Source organism: Humulus lupulus, chromosome 3 (genome assembly GCF_963169125.1).
Source record: "Humulus lupulus chromosome 3, drHumLupu1.1, whole genome shotgun sequence".
NCBI lineage: Eukaryota > Viridiplantae > Streptophyta > Magnoliopsida > Rosales > Cannabaceae > Humulus > Humulus lupulus.
Genome location: NC_084795.1, coordinates 200,271,362 through 200,284,519, shown reverse-complemented (window position 1 = coordinate 200,284,519; position 13,158 = coordinate 200,271,362). Strand labels below are relative to the sequence as shown.

The following is a 13,158-nucleotide window of genomic DNA, read 5'->3' as shown; positions in this document are numbered from 1 at the left end:
TTCTTAGGTACTTTAACTAGCCATGAACACATATGTCCTGGTAGACAAGAGTGACAAATATTCACTTAATCAAATAGAGAAAAATCTCAATTAATTAAACGTCCTAGACTTTTATTAACTACCTACCCATCCGATCAATGTAATGAAAACACATGTGTCCCGGTAGGCGAGAGTCATAAATATTTCTTACTTTATGGGTTTGACCCACGGTTTCGATTATTTTAGACTTAATTCCTAGAGTGACCATAGGGATGTGTCTACAAAAGGTCCATCTATAACCATCTATCCTATGAAATTTTACCATGTTATGAAGTCCAGTGAACACCTTCCATAGGAAGACGAAATCAAATCTCCATAAGGCCCCACTGAACTCTAATGTTGTTAAATCAACGGTAGAGATCGAATTCAAATTTTAAAACTCATTATTTAATTATTTTACTATTTTATTCTTTTTAAAATTACCAACTTAGGATTGCCAAATTATTAAAATAATTAATAAACCAACTTAGGTTTGCCAAAATTATTAAAATAATCAACAAACCAACTTAGGTTTTCCAAATTATTAAAATAATCAATAAACCATAATATATAATATTCTATTAATTAGAAAATGACCAATTGAAAATGACTCCAAAAAATAGAATTAATTTGTTTCTAATCAATTATTAGGTCCAACTAAAATGATTAACCTAATACAATTAAGTCCAACTTATGTAAATGGGCCTTGACAATTTGATCTTGCATGGAGGAGAGCTGGGTTCAGTATGATGTTCCCACTACTAAGGCTCCCTAACTTCTATACAAAACCCAAAAACACAGGAATTTGAACCTTCGTATTATTAATTGTTATTCAATTGATTATGCCCAATCTAGTAATGCGATGCTTGTGACTGCCTTTTTCTCTATCAACCTAATATGTGAGTTTAATGAAAATAATTGAACAGAGCACAAGAATTTGGTGTGGTTCATGCTATAAAAGAGCCCTAGTCCACGAGTCTCTGGTATTTAGTGAGCATGAAGCTTATTTGAGCAAGCTTCCATGGTGGTTCTCAGCCAGAGTATATATTGCACTGAGTTACATAGTTTCTTTCTCTAAAATCCGGACCCTTTACAAGGAGATACCCTAGCCCTATATATAGAGGCTGGGGTTATCAATCATGTTTTATTAATAAAAATTCCCCCATTATTGGGGTATTAATGTTGAATTAATATGAAAATGGTTGCACTAAATAGACACTACGACCTAGGTGGATTGCATAGGGCCCATTGTAGAAATTTGTTTACTAGCTTTATTGGGATTATGCCTCTTACAGTTTTAGGGTGTGGCTCCACGTTTCTCCATGTCAGGAGGCGTAGTGGAAAATGCTGATTGTCGAGTGTACGACTCGACACCACTACTCGAGGCTCTCCAAAAGGTTGTCAGACGATCTTCTGGTGGGTCATATTCGAAGTGACTGACACCTAGCAGCTCTTCTTGATCCCGAGGAAAAAATCCTTGACATGTAGGACAACTGACTGAAGAAGGCACGATGATCTCCAAGATGGTCCTAAGGACGTGGCCTCACCTTGAGACATCCATACCTCGCGGATCGGCCTCGGGAGGTGGCCTCCCTTGGAGACATCCGTGTCTGGCCAGTTTGTGGTACTTGGAAGAGTTCACACATCGAGAACATCATGTCTTGTCATCGTTAATTACTCTTAATTGCCACGTGTCTGGTGGTAAAAACATGGACAACAAAAGCAAATGGGCATTACAAGTGGAATCACCCACAAGAGAGGAATTTAAACTTTACATGTTCATTTGGGCACAAATAAAACCTAACATTTTATGAAAGTTTTATTTGAGTTTTCCAACATTTTTCAAAACGAAAATTGAGCCATCATTAAACTTATATTTAAAGCCCAAATGTAATTTAATAATGGTGCATGACATGTTAACAATTGGATGAGCCTAGCATATCACTCTATATGACATGTTACTCATGAATGATAGTTATTTCCGAAATAAACAATTTCGCTAATAAAAATCCTAACTAACCAAACATAATTAGGCATTTATCAATTTAAAAATAATTAATTGAATACAAAAATTTATCAGAAAAACAAGGAAACTAAAAAAAATTAATTTATTAACAATAAATAATTTTAAAATTTAAATTTTATTAAAAAATATGAGTTCTCAAACCATTGGACTCCCACAAATGGACTTGGGCCCAATCTATTCGTTCTGAATTTAAATTCCAATTAGGCCTGAATTATAATTCTTTTTATTTATTTATCTTTCAATTAATTAGTTAATTAAATCCTTATTCAAATTAACTAATTATAATTCCATACTTAATTTAATATCATTTATTTATATTGACAACAATTTATCACTATTAATAAATTTTCCCAAAGATTCTCATTTATTCCCAAATTCTTATTACATGTAAATATCACTAAATTGATCTAGTCAATTTGATATTTCTAATTGATAATTAAATCAATTATTTGAGATTATTAAACTTGATTTTATAAAAGGCAACATTGGAACCATGGATCCATGAACCCAAGTGATAACTCTTGAATAAAGAGTTATTTGTCATACTTTTAAGCTTATGATAAACAAAAATAGAATCAGCTGAGTGATACTTTTTAATGGTTTCATCTCATTTTATCATCCATTTTTGGTCTTATCTTATCCTTTAATCTTTTTGAAATATCTGAACATTTAATAGCACTTAGAGAGTTTTTACATGGTGCTCTCTGAAGAAAGCAAGAAAAGCAAACAGATTTTTATTAGGTGTTGCTTGTGATAAAATATAGGGATTGTTGAAGACAGGAGCTTTTGCTGCAGCATTTTTCTAGCAAAAGAAGGAGGAATCAGCACCTCAAAAAGGAGGTCATGTGGCATCATTTATCCAGCTGTAAAGGAGTCTGACGTGGCAGTGTGGAAAAAGATATTAAATCAGCAGTTATTTTAGTAAGTGGGCCACGTGTGAGAGAAAGAAGGAGGGCAAAATAGAGAAATTAAAAGAAGGAAAAAGGAGAGGGTTGTACCCTAGCTAATTAACGAAGGAGCAGCCTCCATTTTTGACAAGACTGGAGCCAGAAGGTTACTGTAGAAAACCAGAGAGAATATCAGAAAAAAAATGCTAGGAAGAAATAGAAGAGAGGTTCAAGAAAGAAGGAGGCCAACCAAAGAAACTCAAGCATCATTTGGATTTGTTTTTCTCTTCTTTCTAAACTCCATTGTATTAATTTCTGAGTTGGATTTTAACTGAATATTATGGGCTGTTTTGATTATGAATTAATGTATATGAAATCAGCCATGAACTAATTTCTTGGTGGCTTGAATTGTTGATGAACCCTATGTTATAATCTATCCATTTCTTGCACTTTATTTTAGTAAAATCTCCCTTGATCATTCAAGTGTGCTTAAATTGATTTATTGTTGTTGTTTGGCCAGCAATGGCAAGTTATTTTAATTATATTTAATGCTGGAAAGGTTGAATGTAATAGGAAAAACTTGGATGACACAAGTCATAATCTAGGTTAGGTTATGTTAGTAATTAATATAGGGATATGTTAATTACCTTGTGTAACATATGAGAAGTGAGCTGTGATTGCATTCTGGAATCTGATTTTGCATAGGAATATGTTTAATTAGGTAGAAGAATTAAGGTCATAAGATTTGGGAAAGTTTTATGCATGTTAAATGAACTTTTTGTTATCCTGGGAGTTTTCCTAGAAAATTGCTGCAGCAATACGTTCGCAATGTGTTCAGGAAAAATAATATAGGGGGATTCACTGATTCAAGTCCATTTTAAAATTGATATATTTCTGTCAGGGTTCTTGTTCAGTTTACTTTGAGTAATTTTACTTTCTTTTTGTTGGGTTAATTTGGAAAATCAAAGACATTCAAATTGTTCACTAGTATAATTGTTTAGTAATTAATTTTTGCATTTAGTTTTAATTTGCAATCCCTGTGGAGACGATCTTGAATACTTACTACTTTATTACTTGTTTTGTGACTGTGTACACTTGCACATTTTAATTGAGTCAATTTACACAACAAGTTTTTGGCGCCGTTGCCGGGGATTGAAATTAGAAATTTTTGTAAAATTAATTACTTGCAATTTTTTTTTCTTTTTCTTTGTTGAGCTGACTTTGTTTGCTTGCTCTTGTGTTTTCTTAGGTGATTTACTATATGAACGAGCAAGAAGACATTGAACTAGCTCCTATTGACCCCGAGATTGAAAGAACAATTAGAAGAAGACTAAGGGAACAACGGGCTCAAAATCGCATTAACATGGCTGAAGAGGTTGAAGGAGTTGAGGGTGCTAATAATGTCACGAATACAATTGCCATGGCTGATGATAGAGAGAGAGCCATAAGGGAGTATGCTGCCCCCATGTTTAATGAGCTCAATCCGAGCATTGTTAGACCTGAAATTCAAGCACCCCAATTTGTGTTAAAGCCTGTAATGTTCCAAATGTTGCAAACAGTGGGTCAATTTAGTGGGCTGCCTACTGAGGATCCTCACCTTCATCTTCGTTCATTTTTTGAGGTGAGTGACTCCTTCAAGCTACAAGGAGTGACTGATGAGGCCCTAAGGTTGAAATTGTTCCCTTTCACTTTGAGGGATCGAGCTAGAGCTTGGCTCAACACTCTTCCTCCCGACTCGGTGACTACATGGAATGAGTTGGCTGAAAAATTCCTGATTAAGTACTTTCCCCCTACCAAAAATGCCATGTTTCGCAATGAAATCATGTCATTTCAGCAGCTGGAAGATGAATCATTCTGTGAAGCGTGGGAGAGATTCAAGGAATTATTAAGAAAGTGCCCACACCACGGGATCCCACATTGTATACAAATGGAGAGTTTCTACAATGGGCTCAATTCTTCCACTCGTATGGTGTTAGACGCTTCAGCCAATGGGGCTATTATCTCTAAGTCCTATAATGAAGCCTATGAGATTTTGGAGAGGATAGCTAGCAACAATTACCAACGGTCCAATGTTAGAGCCTCAACAAATCGAAAAGTGGCTGGTATACTTGAAGTTGATGCATTGACAGCTTTGACAGCTCAAGTTTCTTCAATGACTAACCTTCTCAAGAACATGAGTTTGGGGGGAATGGTACAACTAGCTGCTATGGGCCAAGCGGTAGATGTTTCTTGTGTTTATTGTGGAGATGGGCACACATTTGACAGCTGTTCATCAAATCCTGCATCAGTTTGTTACTTGGGGATTCAAAATGTGAGCCGTAACAACCCATATTCGAACTCTTACAATCTGGGTTGGAGGAACCATCCGAACTTCTCATGGGGGGGTCCAGGAGCTAGTTCAAGCGGAGCACCAATGCAAAACAAGCCTACATATCCACCGGGGTTTTCTCAACAACAACAAAGAGCTCAACCACCTCATCCTCAAGTGTCTCAATCAAGCTCTTTGGAGAGTTTAATGACGGAATATATGGCCAAGAACGATGCTGTAATTCAGAGTTAAGCGACATTCTTGAGGAATCTAGAAACTCAGCTGGGGCAGCTTGCTAATGAGCTAAGGAATAGACCACAAGGCACGTTGCCTAGTGACACAGAAAATCCAAGAAAAGATGGCAAGGAACATTGCAAGGCGGTTACCTTGAGAAGTGGCAAAAATGTGGAATTGACTGAGGATAATTGTACTAGAAACAACGAGCCCACTTCAATCCAAAGTAGTGTGGACAAAGGAGACAAAGCTGTGAAATCAAAAAAATTAAATGCTGATCCTGAAGCAATTGCTGCAGCAATTCCTCCGCAAAATGCTACAGGAGAGCCTACAAGCAAGCCACCTCCACCAATTACTCAGCGCTTTCAAAAGCAGCAGCAAGACAGCCAATTCCGGAAATTTTTAGATGTTTTGAAGCAACTTCGCATCAATATACCGTTGGTGGAAGCTTTGGAGCAAATGCCCAACTATGTAAAGTTTTTGAAAGACATTTTAACTAAAAAGAGGAGGCTTGGTGAATTTGAAACAGTGGCGTTGACTGAAGGGTGTAGTGCCATATTGAAGAGTAAAATTCCTCCTAAATTGAAGGATCCAGGCATCTTCACAATTCCTTGTTCTATTGGTGGTAGAGACGTTGGTAGAGCACTTTGTGACTTAGGGGCTAGTATGAATTTGATGCCCATGTCAATTTTCAAGAAGTTGGGGATTGGAGAAGCAAGACCAACCACAGTAACTTTGCAATTAGCGGATCGTTCTATGGCGCACCCGGAATGAAAAATTGAAGATGTACTTGTGCAAGTTGACAAATTCATCTTTTCGGCTGATTTCATCATCCTTGATTATGAAGCGGATAGAGATGTTCCTATTATCTTGGGTAGGCCATTTCTAGCTACCGGGAGGACCTTGATTGATGTACAAAAAGGGGAGCTTACTATGAGGGTGAATGACCAACAAGTGACTTTCAACATGTTCAATGCTATGAAGTTTCCGGATGAGGTTGAGGAATGTAATAGGCTAAGTGTAATTGAGTCTATTGTTGCTGAAAAATTCCACAAGGAACCTTGTAAAGATGGAGTGGGGGTGAGGTCACTTGAAGAGCTTGAAAGCTTAAGTGAAGAGGAAGAAAGCCAAGTTACATGGGTGGAGTCAAAGCAGCCCTTTGCAAAAATTAGGAGGCCTTTTGAGTCATTGAACTTGTCGGAAGGGAATTTTAAGCCTCCTAAACCTTCTATTCAAGAGCCACCAAAATTAGAGTTGAAGCCTTGCCTAGTCACTTGAAGTATGCCTATTTGACAGATAATGAGACCTTGCCTGTGATCATTTCAGCCATGTTAGGGGCTAAAAAAGAGAGTTTGTTGCTGGCTGTTTTGAAGAAATACACAAGGGCTATTGGTTGGACTATGGCGGATATCAAGGGGATAAGTCCCTCATTTTGTATGCATAAAATTCTGTTGGAGGATTGCTGTAATAATTCTGTTGAGCAGAAGCGAAGGCTTAATCCTATCATGAAGGAAGTGGTTAGAAAAGAGATAATTAAGTGGCTGGATTATGGCATTGTTTACCCAATTTCAGACAGTTCTTGGGTCAGCCCAATTCAGTGTGTTCCTAAAAAAGGTGGAGTCACGGTGGTGGCTAATGAAAACAATGAGTTGATTCCCACAAGACAAGTGACGGGCTGGCGTGTTTGTATGGACTATCGGAAGTTGAATAAGGCTACTCGCAAAGACCACTTCCCGCTGCCATTTATTGACCAAATGCTTGATCGGTTGGCAGGAATGGAGTTCTATTGTTTCCTTGATGGGTATTCAGGCTATAATCAAATTTCCATCGCGCCGGAAGACCAAGAGAAGACTACCTTTACTTGTCCTTATGGCACCTTTGCCTTTAGGAGGATGCCTTTTGGGCTGTGCAACGCCCCTGCCACTTTCCAACGTTGTATGATGGCAATATTCTCAGATATGGTGGAGAAGTCTCTTGAAGTCTTCATGGATGATTTTATAGTATTTGGGGAGTCTTTTGACACTTGTTTGGCTAACTTGGAGCAAGTTTTGGCTAGATGTGAAGAAAAAAACTTGGTACTTAATTGGGAAAAATGTCATTTCATGGTTCAAGAAGGCATCGTGTTGGGCCATAGAATTTCTAACAAGGGCATAGAAGTGGATAGAGCAAAGCTGGAAGTCATAGAAAAATTGCCACCACCCACTACAGTTAAGGGGATTAGAAGCTTTTTGGGGCATGCGGGCTTCTATAGGAGGTTTATAAAGGATTTTTCAAAGATTTCTAAGCCCCTTTGTTCTTTACTTGAGAAAAATCGAGCATTTGAGTTCACCAAGGAGTGTCAAGAAGCATTTGTGACTTTAAAAAAGGCTCTTATCACCGCACCCATCATTGTAGCTCCGGATTGGTCTCTCCCCTTTGAATTGATGTGCGATGCTAGTGACTTTACTGTGGGGGCTGTACTTGGGCAGTGAAAAGATAAGGTTTTTCATTCCATTTATTATGCAAGTAAGACATTAGCCGATGCCCAATTGAACTATACTACCACCGAGAAAGAGCTTTTGGCGGTGGTGTTTGCTTTTGACAAGTTTAGAGCTTATCTTGTGGGGACAAAAGTGGTAGTTTATACAGACCATTCAGTAATCAAGTATCTATTTGCCAAAAAGGATGCTAAGCCACGACTTATTCGATGGGTGTTGCTTCTTCAAGAATTTGACTTGGAAATTCGGGATAGAAAAGGAACGGAGAACCAAGTGGCTGACCACTTATCTAGACTTGAAGCTGGAAGTGAAAAGCAAAATGAAGGGCCTATTAAAGAGACATTCCCCGATGAGCAATTGTTGGTTGTGAACCAAACCACTACTCCATGGTACGCTGATTTTGTCAACTATTTGGTGAGTGGTTTGCAGCCACCTGATTTGAATAAGCAGCAACTCAAGAAGTTCTTTCATGATGTGAGATTCTACTATTGGGATGAGCCCTATTTGTACAAACAATGTTCAGATCGAATCATGAGGCATTGTGTGCTTGAGGGGGAAGTTTCTAGCATCCTAGAGCATTGTCATTCAGCTCCTTATGGTGGACATTTTGGGGGGCAGCGGACAGCCGCTAAGGTTTTTCAATCGGGGTACTATTGGCCTTCTATCTTCAAGGACGCTCATGAATTTGCTAAGAGATGTGATTGCTGCCAGCGTGTTGGAAATATTTCAGCAAGGAATGAAATGCCCTTGAATAGCATCCTTGAAGTGGAATTGTTTGATGTTTGGGGAATCGACTTTATGGGGCCATTTCCACAGTCATTTGGCAATTTATATATCTTGGTGGCGGTAGATTACGTCTCTAAGTGGGTTGAGGCAGTGGCAAGTCCTACCAATGATTCCAAGGTGGTCATGAAGTTCCTACATAAGCATGTGTTCACCCGCTTTGGCACTCCAAGGGCTCTTATAAGCGATGAAGGCACCCACTTTGTTAACAAGATTTTGGCAGCTTTGTTAGCCAAATATAATGTGAAGCACAAGATTGCCACCGCTTACCACCCTCAAACCAACGGTCAAGCAGAAATATCTAATAGGGAGATCAAGGGAATCCTAGAGAAAGTGGTGAATCCTAGTAGAAAGGATTGGTCTCAACGATTGGATGATGCTCTTTGGGCCTATAGAACGAATTTCAAAACCCCTTTGGGAATGTCACCGTATCGGTTGGTTTTTGGGAAAGCTTGCCATTTTCCCATTGAGTTGGAGCATAAGGCATATTGGGCCACTAAGAAACTGAATATGGATCTCCAAGCTGCTGGAGAAGCTCGAAAGTTGCAGTTAAATGAGCTGGAAGAGATGAGGTTGTTCTCCTATGAAAATGCTAAGTTGTACAAGGAGAAAACTAAGAGGTGGCATGATCAGAAAATTCAAGCTCGGGTTTTTGAGAAGGGCAGAAAGTATTGCTTTTCAACTCGCGCTTGAAGTTATTTCCTGGCAAGTTAAAGTCCCGCTGGTCTGGCCCATTCACAGTGGTGCAAGTTTACCCCTTTGGGGCTATTGAAGTTCGCGAAGATCAATCCGGAAGGGAGTTCAAAGTGAATGGGCAGTGGCTGAAACATTATTTGGGAGGTGAGGTCGACCGAGAGAAGACCTCCATCACCTTGGAGGATCCATAAGGCTGACGTTATTTTGGGTTGTCAAGTGATTCAGGCACTAATTCAAGGACAACCCAAAAAGAAGAAAGTGTGAAATATTAGTTTATATGTATAAGAAACAAAAAAAATATATATGTATATACATACATATGAGTGTTTTTAATTGTTTTTATTCTTATTTTTATTTTTTGTAATTTTAATTTCATTTTAGTGTGATGTTTTGGAGTAGTTTTATGTGTATTTTGGTGTTTCAGGAGTTAAGAAAGCAAGAAACAGGGTGTTTGGAAGTGAGTTTGAAGTCTGAAGGTTTTGCGAAATTTTTGCTGCAGCAAAATGGCAGGAAGTATTTCTAAAAAAAAATGAGGAGTTTCGTCAATGTTGGGTTGCTGAAGAACATCTTGAGTACTGTAGCAATCTGGGCAGAGAAACAAACCTAGGTCATGGTGCCATTCAGATATATATATATATTACTATAAAAAAAAATATTATCCATATATACGTATTTGTGCTATATTTAATATCCTTTCTACATGTTTTACTTTATATATATATAACTATAGGCATATACACGTAAATAGAAAAATACATAAAAAGAAAAGAGAGAAAAGTTTTATCTATCAGTATAATATATATATATTATCAATTTACTGTATATGATTTTTTATCTATTTTATTTTTATTTTATAATATATATATATCTGTATATTACTTAATAGCCCATACCCCTCTCTCTTCCACACTCACGACCCCACACCGACGAACCCAACCCACGACCCCACCAGCCCCATCGACCTCTCGTCGACCCCACGGACACAGCCACTCGACCCCACAGCCGAGAACACACTCTAGTCGCGCCACCCCGTCGAACCCTGAGCCACCCAGCACCAGAAAACCCACGGCCGAGCCACCTCCCTGCCATCACGCAGCGACCCAGCACAGCCACGAGACCACCGCGACCCAGCAAAAGAGAGCCACTACCACAGGCCCCTGCCCTTCGCGCGACACAGCCGAGTGAGCCACGACCCCTTCGTGCGTCTCCCCAAGCGCATCCGAAAGTCCCTGCCTAAATTTTGGTCAGACGAGACCCAAGCCTACAGCGCCACTGCTCCGTGTGTCACAGCTGAGAGCCATTTCTCTCCAGCCCCAGCAACTCGGCAAAAACCCAGACCGTGCCTACCTCTACTCAACCAAGGCACTCTCGACTTAGTGCAACCATTTGGGGTACTAATCCTTTATTCAGATATACACTTGTGGCTATTGTTGCTATTGTTGGGGCTTTGGTTTTCTCTATTCGTGTGTTATTTTGGGGAGTCAGCTATTGGATTATTGGTTGCCAGTGTTATTCTACTGCTCTGTTGCTGTGTTCTGTTGCTGTGTTGCTCTGGCCCACTCTCTTGACTGATTGGCAGGATATTGAATTGTTGGGTACCCATTTTGTTACTGAGCTGTTGTCTGTTTGCCCATTATGACCACTAAAACGAGAGCCCAGAGAAAGAAACAAAAAACTACCCCACTTTCCCCTGCCCCACCATCAACCTCACCAAAGTCCACCAACCCTGAGGCCTCCACTACCACACCTGACCCCACACCACCTGCTCCTCAGCCATCACAAGCTACAACAGAACAAACCACTCCAGCACATCCCAAGAAACAGCAGCCCAAACAAACCCACAAATCCAAGCAAAATGAGACCACTAGCCCTATACCATCCCCTCCCGAAACAACACCACAGAAACGCAAGACCCAATCTAGGGCCAACGAGCACACCACGGCAGGTCCGTCTATTGAACCCCGCAATGTGGAGACATTTCATTGCGTCGAGGCTGCCAAGCGCTTTGAGAAGCTTAAAAATAAAAAGTTATAGCCTGAATGGGGGATTTTGCCTGCTGCCTTTGAGTTGCCAGCCTACATCACAGCAATTATCGAGAAGTACCATTGGGCCAGGTTCTGTTTGAAGCCCAAGCGGGCGTGTGTGCCCCTTGTGCGTGAATTCTATGCCAACTTGGTGAACGACGCCAGCCCTGAAGTATTAGTCCGCGGTACCTCTGTGTCCTTCTCAGCAGAGGTTATTAATGAATTTTATGGGTTGCCCATTTATATCGATGCTGACTTCCCGGAATTAGTTGCTGCCCCCACGCCAGAGCACTTTGAGGAGGCGCTCCGTACAGTGGCAATTCCTACTGCCTCGTGGACTGTGTTCGCCACTGGTCATCGTAGCTTATCCTATGCTGTCGTGACTCCTGAAGCCATTATATGGCTGGCCTTTATCAAATGGGCACTGCAACCAATCACCAGGTACTGCTACTTTATTGTATTTTGGCCGGCAAAACTATCGATGTTGGGCAGATAATTACGCAAGAAATCTTCAGCTGTGCAAGAAAAAATTATGGGCGTTTGTTCTTTTCTGCGCTAATTACACAGCTATGATTGAAGGCCGGCGTCACTATCAGCCCTTCGGAGGAATTGTTGCAAGGGCGTGTCGACATTGACTTGGTCTCCATTCACCGCGTGGAAGGCCATGGTGCTAAATCAGATCGTGGCAAAGCACTTGTGACCGATGAAGCGCTGCCTACCTCCACTACCGCCATGATGTTGTCTATGATCCTGAGTCGTGTGGCACACAATGAGCAGATTGAGTATTTTAAGTATGCAAAGAAGAGGGATGCTGCCTTGATTAAGTCTCTTCAGCGGAACTTCACCAGGCCCACAGCGCCTTTCCCTGAGTTTCCTGATGCCATCTTGAAGGAATGGACCATCCCGCTGCCGCCAGACGACCCTACTCCTTCGGAGGACACTTCCGAGGAATAGGCGGAGGGAGTTTCTTGTCTTAACTTGTTTAATTTTTATTTTATTCAATACTTTTATATTGTTGCTATTTTGTACTTTTGACTTCATTGTTGTCTTGTTTGTTGATATTTTGATTTAGAGTCGATGTATATTTTGTCTTGTGTTTGTGTTGTTCTGAGGATATATTTTGTCTTGTTAATATTAATTAGGGGGCTCGATGACGATTTGCATAATATGATCATATATTCCCCTTAGGTTGAAGCTGAATGTCTATCTTACTTTCGTTTTAAATTATATCCTTTGGGTGTGAGTGTTGCTTGCCACAGCTTGATGACTTTGTTTCTCTCTTTAGCATGTGCATAGATTGACTAAGCAGTTTTGAGAACCTAGTGAAAGTTAGGTCCTTGTGAAAGCTTAAGTTTCTAGAATTACTTAGTGATTTTCCTTGAGGCGAAATCCTAGACAATACCACACCGATGAAATGATTTAGGCCATCTTTCGACCGTTTGAGCCTTTGAAGCCTACCTTGTATGCATTTTTCTCCATAGTCACCCCATTGAGCTTCAGTGTCAATTTTCTTTCTTAGCCACTCATTAGCCTAGCTTTACATATATATATTCACCGCTTTTCACCACACCCTTTTAGCACCTTGATCTTTATAGGACTTATTTCTTGTGCATTTTGGGGGGTTGTGATGGGTTGAGTGTGAGCAAGAAAATTGGGTGAGCGTTTTCCTTTTCTTATTTTGCTTGTTTTCACCATTGGGGAGAAT

The 13,158-nt window shown here is 39.9% G+C and overlaps 1 non-coding gene across 1 annotated transcript; it reads right to left on the bottom strand.

The window, feature by feature from the left end:
- Positions 1 to 4,735: 4,735 nt before the first annotated feature.
- LOC133828190 (small nucleolar RNA R71) lies at positions 4,736 to 4,842 on the bottom strand. Its single transcript, XR_009890825.1, has one exon. It is a non-coding gene; the product is annotated as a small nucleolar RNA R71 (small nucleolar RNA).
- Positions 4,843 to 13,158: the final 8,316 nt, after the last annotated feature.